This window comes from Xenopus laevis, chromosome 1S (assembly GCF_017654675.1).
Source record: "Xenopus laevis strain J_2021 chromosome 1S, Xenopus_laevis_v10.1, whole genome shotgun sequence".
Classification (NCBI taxonomy): Eukaryota; Metazoa; Chordata; class Amphibia; order Anura; family Pipidae; genus Xenopus; species Xenopus laevis.
The window spans coordinates 30806160-30828588 of record NC_054372.1 but is presented as its reverse complement, the minus strand read 5'-3'; the positions used below and the strand labels follow the sequence as shown (position 1 = coordinate 30828588).

Sequence of the window (22429 nt, the reverse complement as noted above, 5' to 3'; positions counted from 1 at the left end):
CAAAGACCATGCCAAATCTGACTCCATTCTCAGTGTATGGAAGTCCGGGACCATGTCCCTAAAAAACACATTTAAAAACAGGCATGCAATGGATTGACTTATGCCCCTGAGGAAGCCGTTAAATACGGTGAAACGCGTCGGGCTGATGGCATAGGTGGACGGTGGGCAACTAGCTCCCACTTGTTCCCCACGTAGCTAGGCAGGAATCATTACTGGGGGATGACTGGAAGGGAGGTTGTGGGAATGGCCACATGAGTTGGGCTAATACTTTAATGTTGGAGTTGTCAGGCTGTGAATTTAACGTTGACAACACTTTTTGCCCACCAATCCATCGCATGCCTGTTTTTAAATGTATTTTTTAGGGACATGGTCCCGGACTTCCATACACTGAGAATGGAGTCAGATTTGGCATGGTCTTTGTGGGTGTGTGTGTTTTTTAACTGACTTGGATTAAAAGTTACGTTTTAAGTTATTGTTAATACAACTTTACATAATAATTTGTCTGAACTGGTTAGCTTGGAGGAGACAGGGTCTCTATAAAGTTCTCTACTTTCCCTGTGTCTCTGGTGGTTGTTTAGTATATTGGTTCTTTAATGAACACTAACCTGCAGACAATTCAGGTTTATAATTTGATTACACTCATTTGTGTGAAATTATAAGGTTAAAAAAACCTTGAATTTGAGTTTACAAATTAATTAAATTGAATTTAAAAAACGTCTGTAGACGTGTCACATCTCTCTTCTTCCTTTGACTCTCTTCACTCTAATATCTAAGCCATCTCATGTCCTAATGTGGCTACCTCTGTCTACTATAGTACTGTCACCACTGCCCTAAATGAGCTTGCTCCTATAAAAACTAAACGTTCTAGACCCAAACCACTTCAACCTTGGCATACTGCTCATACAAAAGCGCTCCAAAGACACTCACGTGCACTTGAGCGTCGCTGGTGCAAATCCCGTTCAGAATCAGACTTTTGGAGCTACAAATCTGCCCTGCGCTCCTTTAACACCAGCCTCTTCCAAGCCAAACAAACATACTTTACTTCACTCATTAACTCCCTTTCTAAAAAACCAGCACAACTTTTCTCCACCTTTAACACTCTCCTTTCCCCTTCTCCACCCCCTCCATGCACATCTGTCTCTGCTCAAGATATTGCTGAGCACTTCAAAAACAAAATTGACACTATCAGAAGGGACATTACACTACTCAACCCTAGTGATGGGTGAATTTGCGCCGTTTCGGGCGAAAAATTCACGAAACGGCACTGGTGTCTCGTTTTTGACGCCGGCAAATTTTTTCAGGCGAATTTTCGTGGGCGGCAAAATTATTCGCTGGCGCAAATTTGCCTCGAATTTGTGCCTGGCTAATAAATTCGGCCATCACTACTCAACCCCCCTAGACTCCCACCACCCTCCCTCCACGCTCCCAGGTCTATCCTGTGCTCCTTCACCCCTGTCACTGATGAGGAAGTCTCAAAGCTTCTGGCCTCTTCTCACCTTACCACCTGCCCGCTTGATCCAATTCCCTCAAAACTTCTCCGCAATACCAATCCTTGTCTAATCAAAGCCTTAACTCACCTATTTAATCTTTCGCTCTCAACTGGACTGTTTCCTTCTCAACTAAAACATGCTCTTGTCATCCCCATTCTGAAAAAAAACGCTCTCTTGATCCCTCCAATCTTGACAACCTCCGACCTATTTCTCTGCTACCTTTCATCTCTAAACTAATAGAGCGCCTAGTCTACAACCAACTAACCTCATTCCTCTCTGACAATAACCTGCTGGACCCCCTACAATCTGGTTTTAAGCCACAACACTCCACGGAAACTGCCCTGACTCGACTAACTAATGACCTTTTAACCGCTAAAGCCAACAATCATTTCTCACTACTAATACTACTTGATCTCTCAGCCGCATTTGACACTGTAGATCACCCTCTCCTCCTCCAGTCCCTCCAGTCACTTGGACTTCATGACGCAGCCCTGTCCTGGCTCTCTTCTTACATCACCAATCGTTCCTTCAGTGTCTCCTATAATGGAGTATCATCTTCTCCCCTACCTCTTTCTGTTGGAGTTCCTCAAGGCTCTGTCCTAGGACCATTACTATTCTCCCTCTATACTTCCTCTCTCGGCAAATTAATAAATTCGTATGGTTTCCACTACCACCTCTATGCTGACGATACTCAGATCTATCTCTCATCTTCTGATCTCAACCCAGAACTCCTAACTCGTGTCTCCTCCTGCCTGTCCGCTATCTCTACCTGGATGTCGCAACGCTACCTTAAATTAAACCTCTCTAAAACTGAAATGGTTCTCTTTCCTCCAACTAACACCAGTAACATCCCAGAAGTATCCATCATAGTTAACAATTCCACTATCACCCCCTCTCCCCAGGCCCGGTGCCTTGGGGTTATCCTAGATTCTGCCCTTTCATTCACTCCTCATATCCAGTCACTTCTTAAATCATGTCACTTCCACCTAAGGAACATATCCAAAATATGATCATTTATCACCCAAGACGCTGCCAAAATTCTTATTCACTCTCTCATCATATCGGGTCTAGACTACTGTAACTCTCTTTTAATTGGCCTCCCCCTCCAGAGACTGTCACCTCTCCAGTCCATAATGAACACTGCTGCGAGGCACATACACCTCAGCAACCGCTCCTCCTCTGCCTCGCCATTCTGTTAATCCCTGCACTGGCTTCCGTTACCTTTCAGAATCAAATTCAAATTAATGACACTGACTTTCAAAGCACTTCATAACTCTGCCCCACCCTACATCTCTGAACTCATCTCTATATACTCACCCAATCGCTTACTACGCTCCTCTACTGACCTGCTACTCAACTTTTCTCTCATTACCTCCTCACATGCTCGCATTCAAGACTTTGCAAGGGCTGCACCCCTCCTCTGGAACTCTCTCCCAAGGTCTGTCCGACTTTCTCCCAACCTTTCTGCTTTCAAGAAATCTCTGAAAACGCACATCTTTTGAGAAGCCTATCCTCACTCTGCTTAACTACCAAACGCAACACCACATACAGTACCACATTTCTCACACACTTAATCTGATCTTGCCCACTCCCACATCTTGTGTATTACTCCCTTCCCTTTAGACTGTATGCTTATGCATAGGGCCTTCCTCACCTTTTTGTGCCTGTATTGATTGTAATGTTTGTTACTCCATATGTTCTATGTATGTAATTCATTTGATTTAGTTGTATAATCACATTTACTTTACAGTGCTACGCAATATGTTGGCGCTATATAAATACATGTTAATTATAATAATAATAATAATAATTTAAAAAACGGCTTAAATTTTGCCTAGGACAACTCTGATGCACTTCTACATGAACTTGCCAGCATCTACATGCCAATTTTTAAATTCAAATTTTCGAGGGTTTTTTTTTTTTGCTTAATAATTACCAGACAATTTTTTTTCACCCCTTTAAACATTTAGGGGGTTATTTATTAAATTCTGGTCAGGCTTTTTGGGGCAAAACTCAAAATTTTCAAATTTATTAAAGCAAAAATTCCAAATCTGAAAATCTCAAACCTGCCAAGGTTGTGTATAAGTCAATGGCAGAGGTCCCTATCTTATTTTGAAGTTTCTGTGGTCTGTGCTGGAATTAGCCTGAAAATCCAACCTTTTCTGACAAAACTCAAAAAAATGTGGGCTTTTCGGAAAATGCAGAAAAAATCAAGCAATTCGGGAAAAAACTCAAACGATTCTGTGATTTTACTTATGAGCTCTCAGAGTTGCATTTTACTGCATGGTGTTGCATTTACTTGCATTTGACATGCATTTAGAAGCAAATAGAATAGATGGCTACATTTAAAAAACACAAATAAAGGCAATATATGCATTTGTATTTCATATTCAGCATGTAAATGCCCATGTAAGACCCTAACAATGTTTCCCAAATGATCTTATACCTTAAAAAATATGTCCTATGCAAAATGTTATAGCTTACACATATATACTGTATAATACTGTATAATATTATCAGACCATTGTGCCTTTGTAGAAAACACAAAAGCAATATTCTTTTAAAGCAATTTTATTGCAAATTTGAACAAGCAATAATGCTCAGTATAATAGAGTTAAATTCCACATTATGCATAGCTCTTAAAACTGACATTGGTGTTTAATATATTCTGATAGAAATAACAAATTCATCAGATTTCATATTAATATGAAAATTACATTCTGACAACTTATTTACTATTAATTTAGTATGTCTAAAACATTCAATATCTTCCATCACTGTTTAATAACTGAGCAAGAAATATATAATGAGCATTAAAGCAGAAAGGGAAATCTAGTCACAAAGGAATTTGGTATGTTACCCACCTTAATAAAATCAACATATACAAAATAGAAAGAAAAATTAAAGAAAATCTTAACATGTCACATACTGCATGTTTCATGGAAAAAAGGCACATTTAATAAAATAAGAAATATGTGTTGCTTGAGGCATTCCAAAATAAAGGGACATTATAATGATCAAACATGAATTTTGAAAGTAATAAGTGGATATGGCACTTGATGCTGAATGAAACAAAGACACTAACAATGTTGGAGATTTGTTGCACTCAAAATTAATCACTTGGGAACGCTAAGCAAATATTCCACTATCATGACTATATGCCCATTTGTCTTTGATTGTGTGTGTATATAAGAGGGGCCAGCAGAACACATTGGAGACACCTAGAGCAGGGATATTATGCTGCCCAGCAAAACAAATCTGCAAACAATCTATTTTTTCTTTTTTTTCTTATATTACATTTTCATTTTTGCGCTAGTTCCTCTTTAAGTCTACTAGAAAATCATGAAAACATTAAATAAACCCAATGGTCTGGTTCTGCTTCTAGTAAGCATTACTTCTATCTTAGTTTGGATCATGTACAAGGTACTGTTTAATTATTACAGAGAAAAGGCACTTCTTTCTTTTGAAATTTGGATTATTTGGATAAAAAGGAGTCTACAGAACATGGCCTTTCCACAATTCAGAGTTTTCTGGATAGCAGGTTTCTGCTCCCATAAAAATATTTAAGAATCTGAATTCTAGGGAAATGTTAATCAATGCTTTTTCTAGGGTTGCCACTCTTTTTCTATATCCAGAATTAATGCTTATCATTAAACAGGACATTTTTTTTATCTAATTCAGTGCAAGGTTATTTTCCACAAAGTATATTACATATGTTTGTGTGTATATATCCATGGATATGGAAAAACTATGTAGTAGTTAAATAGCAAAACTAATGCAATTCAGATTCCCCATAGCTATTATAACTCATTCAAGCTAAAAAAATCAGTGTTTATCATTTTCTCCCAATCCTATCAGAGGAATGCATATGATCATTATACCCCAGTTATCTTAGGGCATGACAAAACTAATTTTTATTGCAAACAAAAAATGTTTACATAGCAAAGTTCTAATTTGTTATATGCACACACAGGCATGTTCTGAGACTAATAAATCTGTCCTTGTAACAGGGATAGGCTCCCTTTCCTAGCAGATGTGTTAGAGTTAACATGAATGTCAAAATCTTGCACAAACAAAAGCTAACAAAATAATTAACTTATGAACATGCCTTGCATGTAGAGAGACAGTATTTATGTTAGAGTTGTTTTTTTAAGTGAACTTTAATACATATTCTAGGGAAATGGAACACCCACCTCCAAATGATGTTTTGGACATAAAGTCTGACTCCATGAAGAGAAAAAGAGACAGGTGGAGATGGGGGATAGTGAAGGTTAACACTAGTGATGGGCGAATTTGCGCCGAAAAATTAGCGAATTTCGCGCGAAATTCGCGAAACGGCGAAAAATTCGCGAAACGGCGCCGGCGTCTCGTTTTTGACGCCAGTGCCCGTTTTTTCTACGCCGGCGCCCGTTTTTTGCGCTGGCGCCCGTTTTTGACGCCGGCATCCGTTTTTCGGAAAAAAATTTTTTTGACGCCGGCGAATTTTTACCGCGAATTTTCGCGGGAGTTTCGCGAATTTATTCGCTCGGCGCGAATCGCGCAAATTCGCCGCGAATTCGCGCCTGGCGAATACATTCGCCCGTCACTAGTTAACACTACAAAATGTTTCATTGAGCATGTTTCAGTTTCTTATTCTAGTGAGAGGAAGCTTTATATTAATATATCACATTTGCAATAGTTCTCCTATAAGAAACTGACATAAGGCAAGATAAGGTTTTGATAAAAGAATATGAAGCTAGTATAAGTATTGTAAGAAGCTGTCTAGAAGTCTAGGCTATGAGATGTTGTCATATTGTTTTAATAGGAGATCAATGGACCTGAAAAGCCAGTGTACTAGAGCAACTACGATCAGGTATTCTGTTTTCCTCTTTACATGTACAGTAGGTTGGGAGCTGCTAATATATACACATGCATGGGCACACTGTTTTTTTAAAATCCATGTCTATATCTGATATTTAAATGACAAATTGAATAAATACCTAAAACAGGTATAACACAGTTTTGAAACATTTCATTTTATTACATTTAGGGGGTTATTTACTAAACTTGGAGTGCAAAAATCCTGAAAAATTTGTGATTTTTTAATTTAAAATCGGACTTAAAAAAAAATCATGAATTTTTCAGAATTTAATATACCCTGAGGATGGAAAAAGTCTGAATCAGAAAATCCGGTATCTCAGACCTGTCGAGGTTGCATATAAATCAGTCGGAGAAGTCACAACGATGTGCTGTGCTGTGTTTCGTGCAATATCCCGAAGATTTCAGAGTTTTCAGGAAAAAAGCATACAAAAAATCTGAGTTTTTGGGCGGTAAAATCTTGAATTTAAACCACATTTTCAGGAAAATCTAATAATAAATAAGCGGAAAATATCTGTGTGGATGTGCGAATTTTTGGCAGAACATGATGCGATAAATTCGGACTTTGATAAATAACCCCCTTACTGTAGTTGACCAGCCTAAGTTATTTGCTGACTTGTTGCTATGGGAAACTACACCGGGGTAAAATTGTAGAGTTGTTTTAGTGTCCTATGACTTACAAAGCATGTTTTAGTACCAGCTGCTACATTCTGCCATGATAAATAATCTATAATGTGCATTATTATAATTTCAATCATATTTTTTTATTTTAGCATCTATAATCTATTAAAGAGGAAGCTCTGAAAAGCTAAATGATCTATGTTTTAATTTTACTACCCCAGCAAGAATTAAATCTTGTTTAATTTCTGCAATAAAAATGACAGATTACATGAACTAAGTGAGCAAAATCATAATTTGAATCAAGATAAACATAGATGCATTTAATTTCAATCATTTTTCTTTTTACAACTGGTATAGTTGAAATGCTGGCTTGAGGGAATGTACTGGGATATTTAAGATAGATTCGCATTTCAGTACTGCTATTAGATTAATAAAGTGGTTAAACATTCCAAGGATTATCTGTGAATAGATGTTAGTGCACTGCAAACTGAATCTAGGATACCAAGAGAGAGCTGCTTAGTCCTCTTATCTTTTCTGCAGTTTTGTGCAACATGTGTACATGCTAGATGGAGGTAACCCTCAAAGTTCAAGTAAGTATAACCTGGCTTATACAGTAAGTGGCTTCTACTATTCTCTTCATGCACTAAATGTACTACAGTTTGCACTACAGGCACTAAAACCTAATAATAATATTTGCCACATTAATACTAACCTATGTGCAATGGAAAATTGTGTGTTGATATGTTGCATGGTCACCAAAATTCCTGGGTGGATTTGAAAAGGCCACAGCTTTTATTAACAATATTATCAAATAGTAACTGTAAAGTTTAATTCCAAATATTACTCCATCCAAAATGCTTGCCTAAAGAATGCCACAGAAACACCCCCACTACCAATCTGGACAATGCCATGCCTTGTCACCAGAACAACCAGGAGGATGGGATACTGCTCCAACTGCTTCTAACAGACACCAAAAGGCTTCTGGTCATTGCTTCCTTTCTCTTCTCACTCAGTGACACTTTATCTTTATCCCACTCTCCAATTACATATCCCTTTCTTCCCTAAAGCGGGACTAACCCAGTCAAAGCACCCCTACCTCTATTACCTTTGTCCAGAAAGCTATATTCTCTTGCAACTGTGTATAAAAGTTCATGCCCGATCAGTGTGTAATATGTGTATAGTGCAAGAAAGGGCATAATCTGCCATTTTGTTGCATTTTGTCCGTTGCATTGGCATTATGCAAATAGACGGTGGCATCTACACTTTGCTTTGGAGATGGAACACCTGTTGACTGTGCCCTGAATGGAACACTGCCCGTGTTAGACAGCAACCCATTCAATAGGGGTGGGAGGGGGAATTACTGTATGTAGACACATGAAAAAAATGCAAAGAAAAGTTTTTGTATATATTTTTTAGTCTTTTGAAACAAATTAATTTCTTTGCAGGATCCTGCATTAAAGTAATATTAAAACTACATTGAGAAATATCCAGAAGAGAAAGCACTGAGTTATTTTTGCCATTTCAAAGGGGCTGGCAAAACTTTTTTTTATCTACAAACCTCCAACAAAATCCCAAAATTCATAAAACATGGCAAAATATTTTAATCATGTCTTTCAAACTCAAATCAAATAATTTCTCTGTGAAATTATATAACCTTATAAAAGATCTTCTGGATCACAATCTCCACAACTTTGACATCGCTTTCCCTGCTATTCTGTGCTTTTTACAAGAATGTCATGGAAGAAGATTGGCATATCACAATGCAAGCAGCTATAATAAACATGAATAATTAAAGGAGGACTAAACCCTAAAAATTAAAATAGCCAGAAATTTCATATTTTATATATTGCACTTAATTGATGTTAATGAATGCAATGATGACACCAGGGTGTTTTTTGACCTTCTATGGAGTTACTGAAGTGTATGGAATTGACTTGCAAAATTCCCAGATGGGACTGAAATGTCGGAATGAACATTGTTTGAAAATAAAGCGATTTGCACTGCATTAAAGGTGTGCAGATTCTTGAATATATATATATATATATACTGTATATATTGTATAAAACAAAAATGAATGGTATACAATAAATTATCCCACTCATCTAAGATGATATAAACCTTGTATAAACTAAGTCAGCACTATGTATATATGAAATTGAATAATTCATTATCTTCTTCTACATACAATCCAAAAGGCATACCTCAGAAGAAATGCCATTTATGCTGGCTTGCATAAATGAAATGAATGAAAAACATGGATAGTTGAAATTAAATAATGAATGGAATTTTAGACGCCTTGTCTTACCCAATGTTCGTCCAAGGGATTTTTTATTACTACCCCTTAAAGCCTGAAATCCTATTTTCCGAATAACTCATGATTTTCCACCTTATACTGTAACACAAAATTGCACAAACAAATCCACAAATGTATATAATTATTCACGTACATTGACTAAATCCATATCAGATCTGATATCTGATGGCTTTTCCTGTAACACATAAAAACAATGCGTGTCTCAGAGGAAGTGCTGGTGTTGCTTCTTGGCAGGAGACTTACTTTGAGATAAAATACAATGGCACTTTATCAAGTGGGTTGTCATGTAAGATGTTAGTAAGTATTGTTTTAAGGATGGGATATTACCAAGAGAATGTAACAAAACCCTATTAAATAATTCACAAGCATAAATAGAAACAAAGGAGTTTCAAAAATGATGCCATTTTTTATTGCATGCCTAGCAATTTAACCACAGAAACAGCTTCATAAAATTTCAGGAGAAAATTGGGCATATTGTCACTGGGCTTCTGAGTGACGTATGGTAACTGCAGATGTCCTTTTTAATTGTGTTTTAGCAATAAGTGGTAAATGAAATTGCATTTTTGAACAGAATGTCACAACCTTTAAACTTTTCATCATGTATGGGAAATATCAATAAACATTTTTATGACTTTTTACCCTTATGTTCCAAAATGAAATAACATTGGCTGAATGTGAACTGCATGTTGTGAACAGTCATGAAACCTTTGCAATAATCCTATTTCAGCTGGAACTTGTATAGTGTAATAAAGATAAAAATCAAAAGATGTTGCTTTTTTATGGGTATTCTTTAAGGAATTTAGCTTGATTTCATCTGGGAATTAAATAAAATGACAAGGAAACTACACAGTAAAATAATTCTAGTTATTTCTAGTAAAATCCCTATAGCAAAAAAATATCTTAAAGCATTTGTACTGTAAGTTTAGAACGTGATTAAAATAGTATCAAGTATTATGTTCAATACTTATTATGAATCTGTGTACGGTATGTCCAGCAATGAATGTCTTAATTCTACCATATGCCGTGGAAAATCCCATTCATTATAAAGCTATACAATTCATTCTGGTTAATTTGTAGCCAATTATAAATACTGGTGTAAAAAGAAAAAGGTATATTAACTTAAAAAAATATATTGAGGTCCCCTCACTTTTTACATTTTATGGCAGAATTTATTTATGTGTTGGAGAAAATTGTCCAATTGACTTTAATAGTCAAGGAGGTGTAAAATAATTACTTTATTTTTAGTGTTACTCTATGATAAAAAAGAAACACACACCACTGTAAATTGTCCAATTGTCCAATTAAATGTGGCTCATATCCCAACCCAAGTGGAAATATTGTGTTTCATATGCTATTCATATGTTCCTTTGTACTCGCACCTTACATCACAATTGCTCTTTACTAAAAAAAAGCCGTGGAATAAAATCCAGTTTTGAACAGGTGTGACTTTTGGGGATTTCTTTGCATGGTACAGTATGTTTTTTTGCAGGCATCTTGGTACTTTTGCAATTCTGAATAAAAATACGGTGTGTTGGGAAAAATAGGTATCTGCATCTCTTTGTGCTTAGCACATTAAACTTGCATTCTTTAAAGGGATCCTGTCATCGGAAAACATGTTTTTACTAAACACATCAGTTAATGGTGCTACTCCAGCGAATTCTGCAGTGAAGTCCATTTCTCAAAAGAGCAAACAGATTTTTTTATATTCAATTTTGAAATCTGACATGGAGCTAGACATTTTGTCAGTTTCCCAGCTGCCCCTGGTCATGTGACTTGTGCCTGCACTTTAGGAGAGAAATGCTTTCTGGCAGGCTGCTGTTTTTCCTTCTCTATGTAACTGAATGTGTCTCAGTGGGACATGGGTTTTTACTATTGAGTGCTGTTCTTAGATCTACCAGGCAGCTGTTATCTTGTGTTAGGGAGCTGCTATCTGGTTACCTTCCCATTGTCCTTTTGTTTGGCTGCTGGGGGGGGGGGGAAGGGAGGGGGTGATATCACTCCAACTTGCAGTACAGCAGTAAAGAGTGATTGAAGTTTATCAGAGCACATGACACATGACCTGGGGCAGCTGGGAAATTGACAATGTCTAGCCCCATGTCAGATTTCAAAATTGAATACAAAAAAATATGTTTGCTCTTTTGAGAAATGGATTTCAGTGCAGAATTCTGCTGGAGCAGCACTATTAACTGATTCATTTTGAAAATATTTTTTTTTCCATGACAGTATCCCTTTAAGTCATTGAGCATTGCATTAATTTAGTCAGTGAAAGATGGTGGATTTCCATGATTTCATATCCTGGTACATTACACTACTGCTAGTAGGGTTAATTGGTTAATTTTCAAATCAGTTATGTGCCTTGCATTCTTGTACTACCACTCACCTCACCACCCTGTCCTCCTTACCATGGCACATCTCTTTAATTGTGCTACTTTGAAGGCCCCTGCATGAGCCTCATGGGAGAAGCAGTCACACCCCCTGCTCCTACTGCCACTGCCTTTAGTGACCGACCTTGTGTGTCTGACAGATTGGATTGTGTCTTGCTAGCTCTTATTTTTGACCTCCCTCCTGGTTCTCCATCATTCATGATGTTTAGTGACTCTGAAGACAATGCTTCTTACCACATTGATCATAAAAGATAGGGATCATCATTTCTAATGTGGGAAAACTTGGTCCCAAATTGAATTTAGCACACTTACACATAATTGCATTTAGGAACTGTACTACATTTTATGTTTTAAAAGGCTAATATAAGAATAAAGAAATAAGAATAAAACAGAATATTTCTCTAAAAGCATTGTCTGTTTTTCCATCATGGGCCTCTAACATTACTTCTTTTTTATGTAAATGCGGACTGGTTAATGATGAACATATTTTCAGGAAGTTCTGAAGTTTAGCTGATGAAATTCATAATTAAATAATATAGTAAATGAGGACAATGCTAAGAAAGTCTTGTCTCATAGGCCACATGGATCAAAATGACAGAATTTTATGGTATCGGTTAATCATGTAGACCCGTTCTTCATATTTACATAAATGTGCTCTTAAAAAATAACTAGCCGTCATGCTGTCTGTCTCATATGGGTAGTTATTCATATCTACAAGCTGTAACACAGCAGATCCTAAGAGAAGGCATGCAAGATAAATGTTCTAGATGTTTTATTATTAATGTTAATAATATACAAGAATGGATATTATCTATTAAGGAGATGGCAGGTTTTAAAATTGCATAAAGTATTTCTGTTACAACATGTTCATCATTAAAAAAGACAGAATGGTAGAAGGCACTTATGTCTACCATAGTGATACAATAAATCTTTTTAACATGAAATAAAGGAATGACTTGGTCCAAACTTATTTTAATGCTGACTTTATCATTCATGTTATAATTTATATTTTCCAATGGCTTACTGCTAGGAAAAAAATAAAGAAGTTGAATATCTAGTTTAGGTAAATCTAAAAACAACTGGACTTGCTGAGTAATCAATGAAAACATTTCACTACTCATCCGAGTTCAACTGAAGAAGCTGCTCGGATGAGTAGTCAAACATCTTCATTGATTACTCAGCAAGTCCAGTTGTTTTTAGATTTACCTATACTAGATATATCATGACCTGGATGAATGAAAATCTTCATAGTCAAGTTGAATAAAGATTCATGGTTTCAGAGAAAGGGAATTAAGGGGCCTATTTATGAAGCCTCAATTTTTTTCTGGTCGATGTTAAATCTGGACCACAAAGGTTACACTGGGGGTCCTCTGTGTAGAGTTTCTTTTGGAACCTATTTTTTTAAAAGGTGTGGAGTAGGGGTAGAAAGAAGACTACAGAGAGGTAATGTACCTTGTTTACTATGATTAAAGATAAATAAGTTAGGGACCACCATGTGGGGTTTTACCTTGACGTGGTATGGTGGCTTATCAATATTATGATCATAACTTTGTAACAAAAAAACCGTTTCAAAATTACATGCACTGGCATATTTACTTGAATTACTTAGACAGGGCTTTATACTTTTTGAAATTATACTTTTTGAAATTGGCCTTAGGTGTGCATCCACAAACCCCCCCATATAGAAAGAAGACACAGTCATGAAAAACAAAAAAAGCAAACTAAACATTTGGTGCAAAAGTTTAGTTGAGCGTAAATGGTATATTTCATTATAGGTATAATCCTTACAGGATACTTAAATCATATAACAGCAACTCTTGGGTATGTCATAACACCAGAAACCATTTAAGGATGTGCCATTTGCCATTACCTGTGGCATGGTGACCAAAAAAAACATAACTAGGTATATAAAGCAAGGAAAATTTTATTTATAAAAATCAACATGGGTTTTTGCAACAAAATGCAAGTGTTTCTTGCATCTTGTACTGGATAAAAACTAAGATATAATTAGTCCTTACTGGAAGTAAAACCAGCCTATTGGGTTTATTTAAAGTTTATATGATTTTCTAGTAGACTCAAGGTATAAAGATCCAATTTATGGAAAGATCTGTTTATCGGAAAACCCCAGGCACCAGGCATTCTGTATAACAGATCCCATGCTTATAGTAGTAAAATATAAGAACTTTTTTCAGGAAAACATATTCAACCTTTATAAATGTAAAACAATGCATTTTTTAAATAAAACAATCCCTTTAACAGTGAATGGTACTGTTATAGTTGCATATTATCAGTTGGTAATGTCTCATGCGTATTGTTGTATCATTTCAAAAAATTATCCTTTCAAGGGTATTTCATAAATTATCTTACCTAGAATCAAAAACACAATGGGAACATAGACTCAACGCCTGTTGATTTGCACAATATATTTAGGAGATTTATTGAATCCAATAGACTTGCTTTGCGATTGGACATGAAATAAGATTGGAAAAGGAAATGTTATTATTTGAGTACTGAAGTCTGAAAGAGATCGACAGAACTGAAACAATAAAAAAGTGGACTAAAGACATAAAGTATGTCAGTTCCAAGCAATGTAGTTAGTATAGCACTGCATCATATTTATAAAATGGAATACGCATCTATAAAATAAAAGTTTCCATCTCTGACGTTAAAATATGGAAAGGGCATCAACATTTAATTCTAAACTATTCATGCTGAATAAATTTGATGGAGAGAATGTTTGATTATATCATTCAAGGCCTACAGGTATATGTATATTTTTAGCAATGTTGCCAAAATTATCCTTTGAATAAATCCATGGATTCTATTCTAAAATGTAAGACTGCTGGAGGACTATATCTAAAATGTGCTATCTTGATCATGTATCCATAGCAACAGATAATTATCATTCAGAGTTTGGTGACATTGTGTTATTAGAGATTTGAGTCAAACTTATCTTTGGTCAGTGGAGATTTTTTGTATGAATATGTGGCTTTGTTACTGGGTTAGAGCTATAGATTTGTTGTCATGGATTTAAAGCTAAAATAGCCACTGTACATTAAAATGCTTGCTTTAAAGTCTTGCCTGTTATGCCTTTTCATATATGCTGTAAATACAGTATTCTGTCCAGGGCCAGAACTAGCGGTAGGCAGAAGAGACACGTGCCTAGGGTCCACTGCCTACCCCTAGTTCCTGGGTTTGTTGCTCTAGCCTCCCTCTGTGCACCCCTCATCCCTATGCATGTATGTGAATATTCACGCACATGCACATTGGATTGAGGTGGTTGGACAGGTTGCCTAGGGGGCCTGGTTGGCTTGGCCCGCCCATGGTTCTGCTGTTTGTGTCCTACTTTCCTTGCTCTAAATCCAACCATGTCACCACTTATTTTTTCTTTCTTCTCCTTCAGCCAGATCAAGTATTTTAATGTCAATATTAAGTATAAAGGCAATAACCATAAAAAATAATAATCCAGTGAAATGGGAAATATACAGTATATCTCACCAGTGTGGAGATCTTCTTTGACACGTTATCAAGATGAATAAAAACGACTTTATTTGTTGGCATATAATAAAGGCATGTAAGCTTTAATGAATCAGTTAATAGTGCTACTCCAGCAGAATTCTACACTGAAATCCATTTCTCAAAAGAGCAAACAGATTTTTTTATATTGAATTTTGAAATCTGACATGGGGCTAGACATTGTGTCAATTTCCCAGCTGCCCCAAGTCATGTGACTTGTGCTCTGATAAACTTCAATCACTCTTTACTGCTGTACTGCAAGTTGGAGTGATATCACCCCCTCCATTTCCCACCCAGCAGCCAAACAAAGAACAATCAGAAGTTAACCAGATAACAGCTCCCTAACACTAGATAACAGCTGCCTGGTAGATCTAAGAACAACAATCAATAGTAAAAACCCATGTCCCACTGAGACACATTCAGTTACATTGAGAAGGAAAAACAGCAGCCTGCCAGAAAGCATTTCTCTCCTAAAGTGCAGGCACAAGTCACATGACCAGGGGCAGCTGGGAAATTGACAGAATGTCTAGCCCCATGTCAGATTTTAAAATTGAATATAAAAAAATCTGTTTGCTCTTTTGAGAAATGGATTTCAGTGTAGAATTCTGCTGGAGCAGCACTATTAACTGATTCATTTTGAAAAATTTTTTTTTTCCCATGACAGTATCCCTTTAAGCATTAAGCAACTACTACTGGCATTTCGTGCCCCATGGCACTTCCTCAGAGTATAATATTTCTTTCTACAATCCACAATGAATTGTAGAAAGAAATGTTATACTCTGAGTAGGTGCTATGGGGCATGAAACACGTCAGTAGTAGTTGCTTAATACACTACATCGAAAGCTGACATGCCTTTATCATATGCAAACAAACAAAGATGTTTTTATTCATCTTGATAACATGTCAAAGAAGTCCGTTATTTATGATTTTTGAAAATGGGAAATATATTTGCAAACAATTTGTTGCTATGAGGAAAATACTGTGTCATCCCCAGCATATAAACCTATGTGTAACTTGAATTAGCATAAGATGTTTACAACAGTAAAGAAATAGGAAACAACACTGATGGAACTGCATACGTTGGCAATTTCCAGCACGTCTGCAAAGTAAACCTTACTGGTGGCTACAAATAAAAACACAAGAAGAACTCATCGAATTAGGAAGTCTAATCCCCATTTATAAACACCATGGCCACACCTATCCAAATTATTACAGAGCAGGTTGTACAGTAGTATGAGCAAAAAAGGAAAATAAAGTAAGAAGCTGCAAAAATCTTGCAACTTTTTTTCACCAAATGACAACAAAACTACAACCTAACATTTTTTTTCTATATGATCATGTTTTAAAAAGATGGAATATTTTCATGTACTGTAGGAGATACTGTACTTTTGTTTTAATGAGACCAAAAAATCGTATACAGTAGATCAACTTTGTTTTGTAATCTATTTTCCAATTTATTCTGTATGCCCCACCAAAAAAAAAAGAGACAATAAATATGTATTGTACTTAATATAGTTATATGCACAGTCCAAAACATAGTTACAATATTCTTATTGTGACCCAAATTGTACAAAGCAATATTAGACTTCACAACCCAAAGTCAATCCTCTCTTGTTAAATGATGGCTTTCAGGATAGTTTCCAAGATCAGCAAGCTGTACAGCCTTGAGCTTAAAAAAAACAACAAATAGATACTGACTAAGTAGTTTGACCATTTCATCCTAGCATGTCAGGAAATGGGAACCCTTATTTGGAAACCTATTATTCAGAAAGTTTTTAATTATGGCAATGCCCTCTACTATAGAGTGTTTTTTAGACAAATAATTCAAATTTTTAACAATATTTTTATTATCTCTTTAATAATAAAGCAATATTGTATTTGATTATAACTAAGCTGCATGAATCCATATTAGTGGCATCACAATCCTATTGGGTTATTTATTTTTTAAATGTTTAGCAACTTAAGGTACAGTGATTAGTGATGGGCGAATTTATTCACCAGTCGCGAGTTTGCGATGAATTCCCGTGATTCGCCACCAGCGAATAAATTCTCCAAACCGCCGTGAAAATTCGGCAGCGAAAATTCGCCGGCATCAAAAAAAAAATGGACACCGGTGTCCGTTTTTTTGGACACCGGCGAATTTTCACTGGCGAATTTTTGCGGCGGTTTTGCAAATTTATTCACCGACAGCGAGGTTTAAGGAATTTTTCACCGTTTCACGAATTTTCCGGCGAAGCAAAATGCCCCAAATTCGCCCATCACTAACAGCGATCCGATTTATGTAACAATCTGGAAAACCATCTGGATAATGCGTGCTACGTGCATACTGGGCCACTGAAAAATTATCTTTCATCATTTTGGTTGTAAATGACCTCATGGTATTAATAACAGACTAGTCAAAAACAATTTCTAAAGTGATTTTTCATAATGTGCTTACAGATTTATTTCTAATATTTTACAAGAATAATCACTGTGATCTGAAGGCGTAATCATAATATCCTGTTTCAATACGCTGACATAAGTACATTCTTTCACTTTCAAGGTTTACTGAATCCCAAAAAAAAGCTCAACATAACTTGAATTGCAGATCTATCATGCATTAAACTCAACCATTACCATTTTTATGTTTTTGCCTATTATAATTTTATATGCAATTTACTGGTGAATGCATTCACTTCATTAACATTTCATATCGAAATGCATTCTTTTAATACACAATCCATGTGCTTGCTTTTAAACATGTTCTATTTAATGCTGTAAATGAAATATTTCACATTCTGCTTATTTTGTTAAAATCCTGCTGTTGGGACGAGGAAGGTAATATTTGCTTTATTACGGTACTCCTCTACGTTCCTATTTCAGCAAAGGTTGCAACGGAATTCTTTCATTGATATGTTTTTCATTTTAATGGAAAAACTCAACCTTCACAAGGGTTAAAGCAGAACTTATTTCAAACAGACCTTGGACTTCTGTACCAGAAAGTAGCGAAACATTTAATGAAGAAGACTGGTGTTTCTCACGATTCTTTTTTCATTACTACCCATCACTAACAAAATGTACAGATATGTGCGTTGATCAACCTTTGAGAATGCCCAGTATGCACTTACATCAGCCTGGGGCACACTGAGCATGTATAGTGCCTAGTTTAAAATATTCACTGGCTTTTGGAAGCTAACACCTTTTTTTAAGCCACTCTTTTACTCCTTGTTACTCAACAGCCAAAGTTAATAGCGGCATAACCACTTGTGATGTTATCCATTGTACCATGGCTATAGAATAAAGAAGTGTATTGTAACTGCACTTTTTTCCATTTGCTTTATGGACTTTAAAATGCAAACCATATGTGCACAACATCTGTTTATCCATCGTATGCAAATACAATAGTAATTGGCAGCACCAACCTTATTTTGTATTAGAAAGGTTTACATTCTATAGGAGAACCATAAATACTGTTTCACTGTTGCTTATCAGCAATTAAAGCCATTGTATTCTAAATAGCTTTCAGCCCTATGAGACCCTACATAGCTGCTGCCACTGATACAAACAAGCCTGTTCATATTTCTGTTTGATAGAAAACATTTTTAGAAGTGCAGGTTAACAATTAATTATGAAATTGTATAAATCCCTCTCAAGTACTGATGTTTAAGGTTCTTTAATTCAATGTTTGGACTTATACAGGTATGGGACCTGTTATCCAGAATGCTTGGGACCTGGGGTTTTCCAGATAATGAATCTTTCTGTAATTTGGATCTTCATACTATAAGTTTACTAGAAAATCATATAAACATTAAATAAACTCAATAGGCTGGTTTTGCTTCCAATAAGGATTAATTATATCTTAGCTTGGATCAAGTACAAGGTTACAGGTATGGGATCTGTTATCCAGAATGTTCAGGACCTGGGGCTTTCCAGATAATGGATCTTTCCTTAATTTGGATCTTCATACCTTAAATATACTAGAGAATCATGTAAACATCTAAATAAAGCCAATATGCTGGTTTTGCTTCCAATAAGGATTATTTATATATTAGTTTAGTTTATGTAAAATTTAAAATGTTATAATTACAGAGAAGAATGAAATAATTAATAAAAATGTGGAATATTTGGATAAAATTAAGTCTATGGGAGATGGCCTTTTCATAATTCAGAGCTCTCTGAATAACGGGTTTTCTGGATAATGGCTCCCATACCTGTACTGTTTTATTATAACAGAGAAATAATTTTAGAAAATCTGGATTTTTTCATAATAAAGAAGACTATGGGAGACAGCCTTTCCATAATTCGGAGCTTTCTGGATAACAGGTTTCCAGATATACCTGTATTAAATTTCATAGTTCTACCTGCACATGTAACAATGTACATTAAAGCTATGCAAAGTCCATGTCTTGTTGATCTCCATAGACAAAAGTTTATTATATATGACGTAAAGCAATACAAACTTTTATATAGTTGATACTATGACAAGCCAATTTCCATGTAATCTATTCTTAAAAAATAGAAAAATACATTGATAAAAATACAGTAAATAATCAATAACATGACTTCTTTTTGGTGGTTTCCCACTACAGCTATATTTCAGCAATTTACAGTGCATGAATGCAAGAAAGATGAGGAATTACTACTGTTTGGAAGTTTAAATATGAACCATGTGGCTTATGGGATTAATTAAATCTTCTGTAGAAGAAACTTATATTCATTGATTTACATGGAGTGTGAACAAATATTTCCCTCTGTAATTATAGACCAGAAACTTATAGCATGGGAAGGTTCAATTTTTAATTAGTAACGGGTCACGTATCCATTTTCAGACTTTTGAGGAATATAACCCTAAAATTAAGCAAAATGGGTGTTGTCATAAAAATCTTTGCAAAGGCTGTTATTCTAGATTCATGATTTGGGTCAGGCAAGAAAATAACAAGGAGAACTACTTAAAATCTATGAAGTAAAGCAAAAGTGGGCAGTTTGCAGAATAGAGAAGGTTAAAACTAGGAACAGGCATAGGTATTGTAAATATTAAAATGATATAGTATTTTTTCTTTGTATCTCCTTTATCTGTTGCCTATTTTTATTCTTCCTATTACATGTCTATGTGCTTTCTTGCAGGATGGATTGTAAAGAAGAATTTGTAAATCTCACAGAGACCTACTAGACAGGAAAAAGGAGTTTGGGCGACAAACACAGATGTCCTCAATGGTCTGAGGTAGGAACATATCTGTTAAATAACAGATATCCTGCATTTGTTTTGTATATTGAGTGACAATATCTGGAATAAAATTCATGAGGGTGTACAAAGCCATATATAGGCTGTGCATTTTGATTAACATCATATGGACAAGTAATTGTACAAATAAGAACATTAAAAACTATAATGACACACAGGGGCACATTTACTAAGGGTCGAAATTCGAAGTGAAAAAAACTTTGAAATTCGACCATCAAATTGCAGTAGTTCGACATTCGAAGTCAAAGTTTTTTTTTTATTGAATATGGCCATATTCGAATGAAGTAAAATTGTTCAATCGATCGATGAAATCCTTCAATTAGAACGATTCGAACGATTTAATCGATAGAACGATTTTCAAAAAAAAAAAACTTCTAAAAACTTAGCCAAATGTTGGCTATAGGTTCTATGAGGTTCCCATAGGCTAACATAGCAATTCTGCAGGTTTAAGTTGGCGAATTGGCGAAATCGAAGTGTTTTAAAGAGACAGTACTTACATTTTCGAATGGTTGAATATTCAAAGTTTTCAATTCGAATCAAAGTCGAATTTGGCCTATTTGATGGTCGAAGTACCCAAAAAATTACTTCGAAATTCAAAGTTTTTGAATTCGAAAATTCACGTAAATGGGCCCCACAGTGTGGCACTTTGTTTAATCATTTGTGATGTATTTTGTGTGGGTTTATTGAGCTGGCGTAGGTTTAACTCATGAAGAATATGCTTCACATTTAGTTTATGTGCTTAAATAAGAGCTTATTTTCCAAATCTTACAATTTCTATAAAAGATACTGCAGGTTTTTGGCATATTATAATCTGATGGGAATGCTGTCACTTAGAAACAGAAAAATGACAAAACAAGCATTTTCAATTATATTGTCTTCCCCTTCTGCTGTACTGTAGCATCTTGGCTAAAATAGTGGATTCTGTGTAACTGAATGGAATGAGCAGTGGGAGATTTTTTGCAAATGTGTAATCATCTGTATAGCTAAATAGTTATTGCCTGCGAAGTACAGTATACAAACTGATGGATGACAACATTTGTCTAAGTGAAATTTTCACATCTGCCTCTTGTTTGAGAATAAAACACCTTTATTTTATTATTTTTTTTAAAAAATTGTTATACTTTTTTAAAAAAGAGAGCTATACAATGTCACTCTCCTGTTTTCTTGAAGTTATCACATCCGCTATACGTTGTGCAAAGGTTGACCGCTATTACGTACAGAGAACATTGTATATTTATTTTATTTCGGCAATTATCATAATGCTCTTTCTTTTTTGCCTCTAACTTTTCTTATCAGTATTTACCTTGCCTGTGGAGTTTTGTACTGTATACTTAGAGCATCTCATATTTGTTTTGAAGTCTGCTGGGATTTTGTTTGATCCAAACGCAGACGTTCTTGATGCACAGAAGGTGAAATGGAAGGTGAAAACCAAAATGCTGCATGAATTCTGAATGTGGAAAAAAAAGCTTGAAAGCTTTTAAGTTTGGTGCAGTACAAAGATAATAAAATAAAAGTAAAGCAACTATAACATTAGCTAAGTTAAAGAATCAGTAAGTTGTTCATATACTTGATATTGATACTGATGTAGGGACATCTGAGTTTGTAAACAAGAAACCAGACTGTACAGTTGTGTTGGTTTGCAATAAATTGATCCCATAGACTGGAGAGCTCTGAGATTATTTTTACATTTTTTATTTTCAATATTAGGAGTTCTATACTGGCCTATTGAATATGCAGTTGATCAATAACGTACAAGTAATAATGTTGTATACCAGTTAGTCTGTACTCAATAGCACATATTCTGTTTCTATTCCATATGGAAGACACTGTACCTGTGCTGATGATAAACGCAATAAAAGTTTATGATGTACATTTGAATAGATTTTATGTATCATACGACCAAAATGGCATGGCATCATTTAGGTATCATTGAAGCTATCTACCTTGTATTTCTTTTCATTTGTCCCAGGTCCCTTGCATCCTTCTAAAAGCTGTGATTCCAATTTCTTTTTTTAACAATTCAAAT

At 35.4% G+C, this 22429-nt stretch overlaps 1 protein-coding gene across 2 annotated transcripts in view; it reads left to right on the top strand.

Annotated features, from left to right (window-relative positions):
- The window catches only part of sgcz.S (sarcoglycan zeta S homeolog), a 426387-nt gene that overhangs the window by 143215 nt on the left and 260743 nt on the right, over window positions 1-22429 (top strand). For both annotated transcript variants that reach the window (XM_018243160.2, XM_041579488.1), the window contains exon 2: window positions 20286-20382. The gene's annotated coding sequence lies outside the window, so the exon portion shown is untranslated. The remainder of the gene's footprint in view (window positions 1-20285; window positions 20383-22429) is intronic.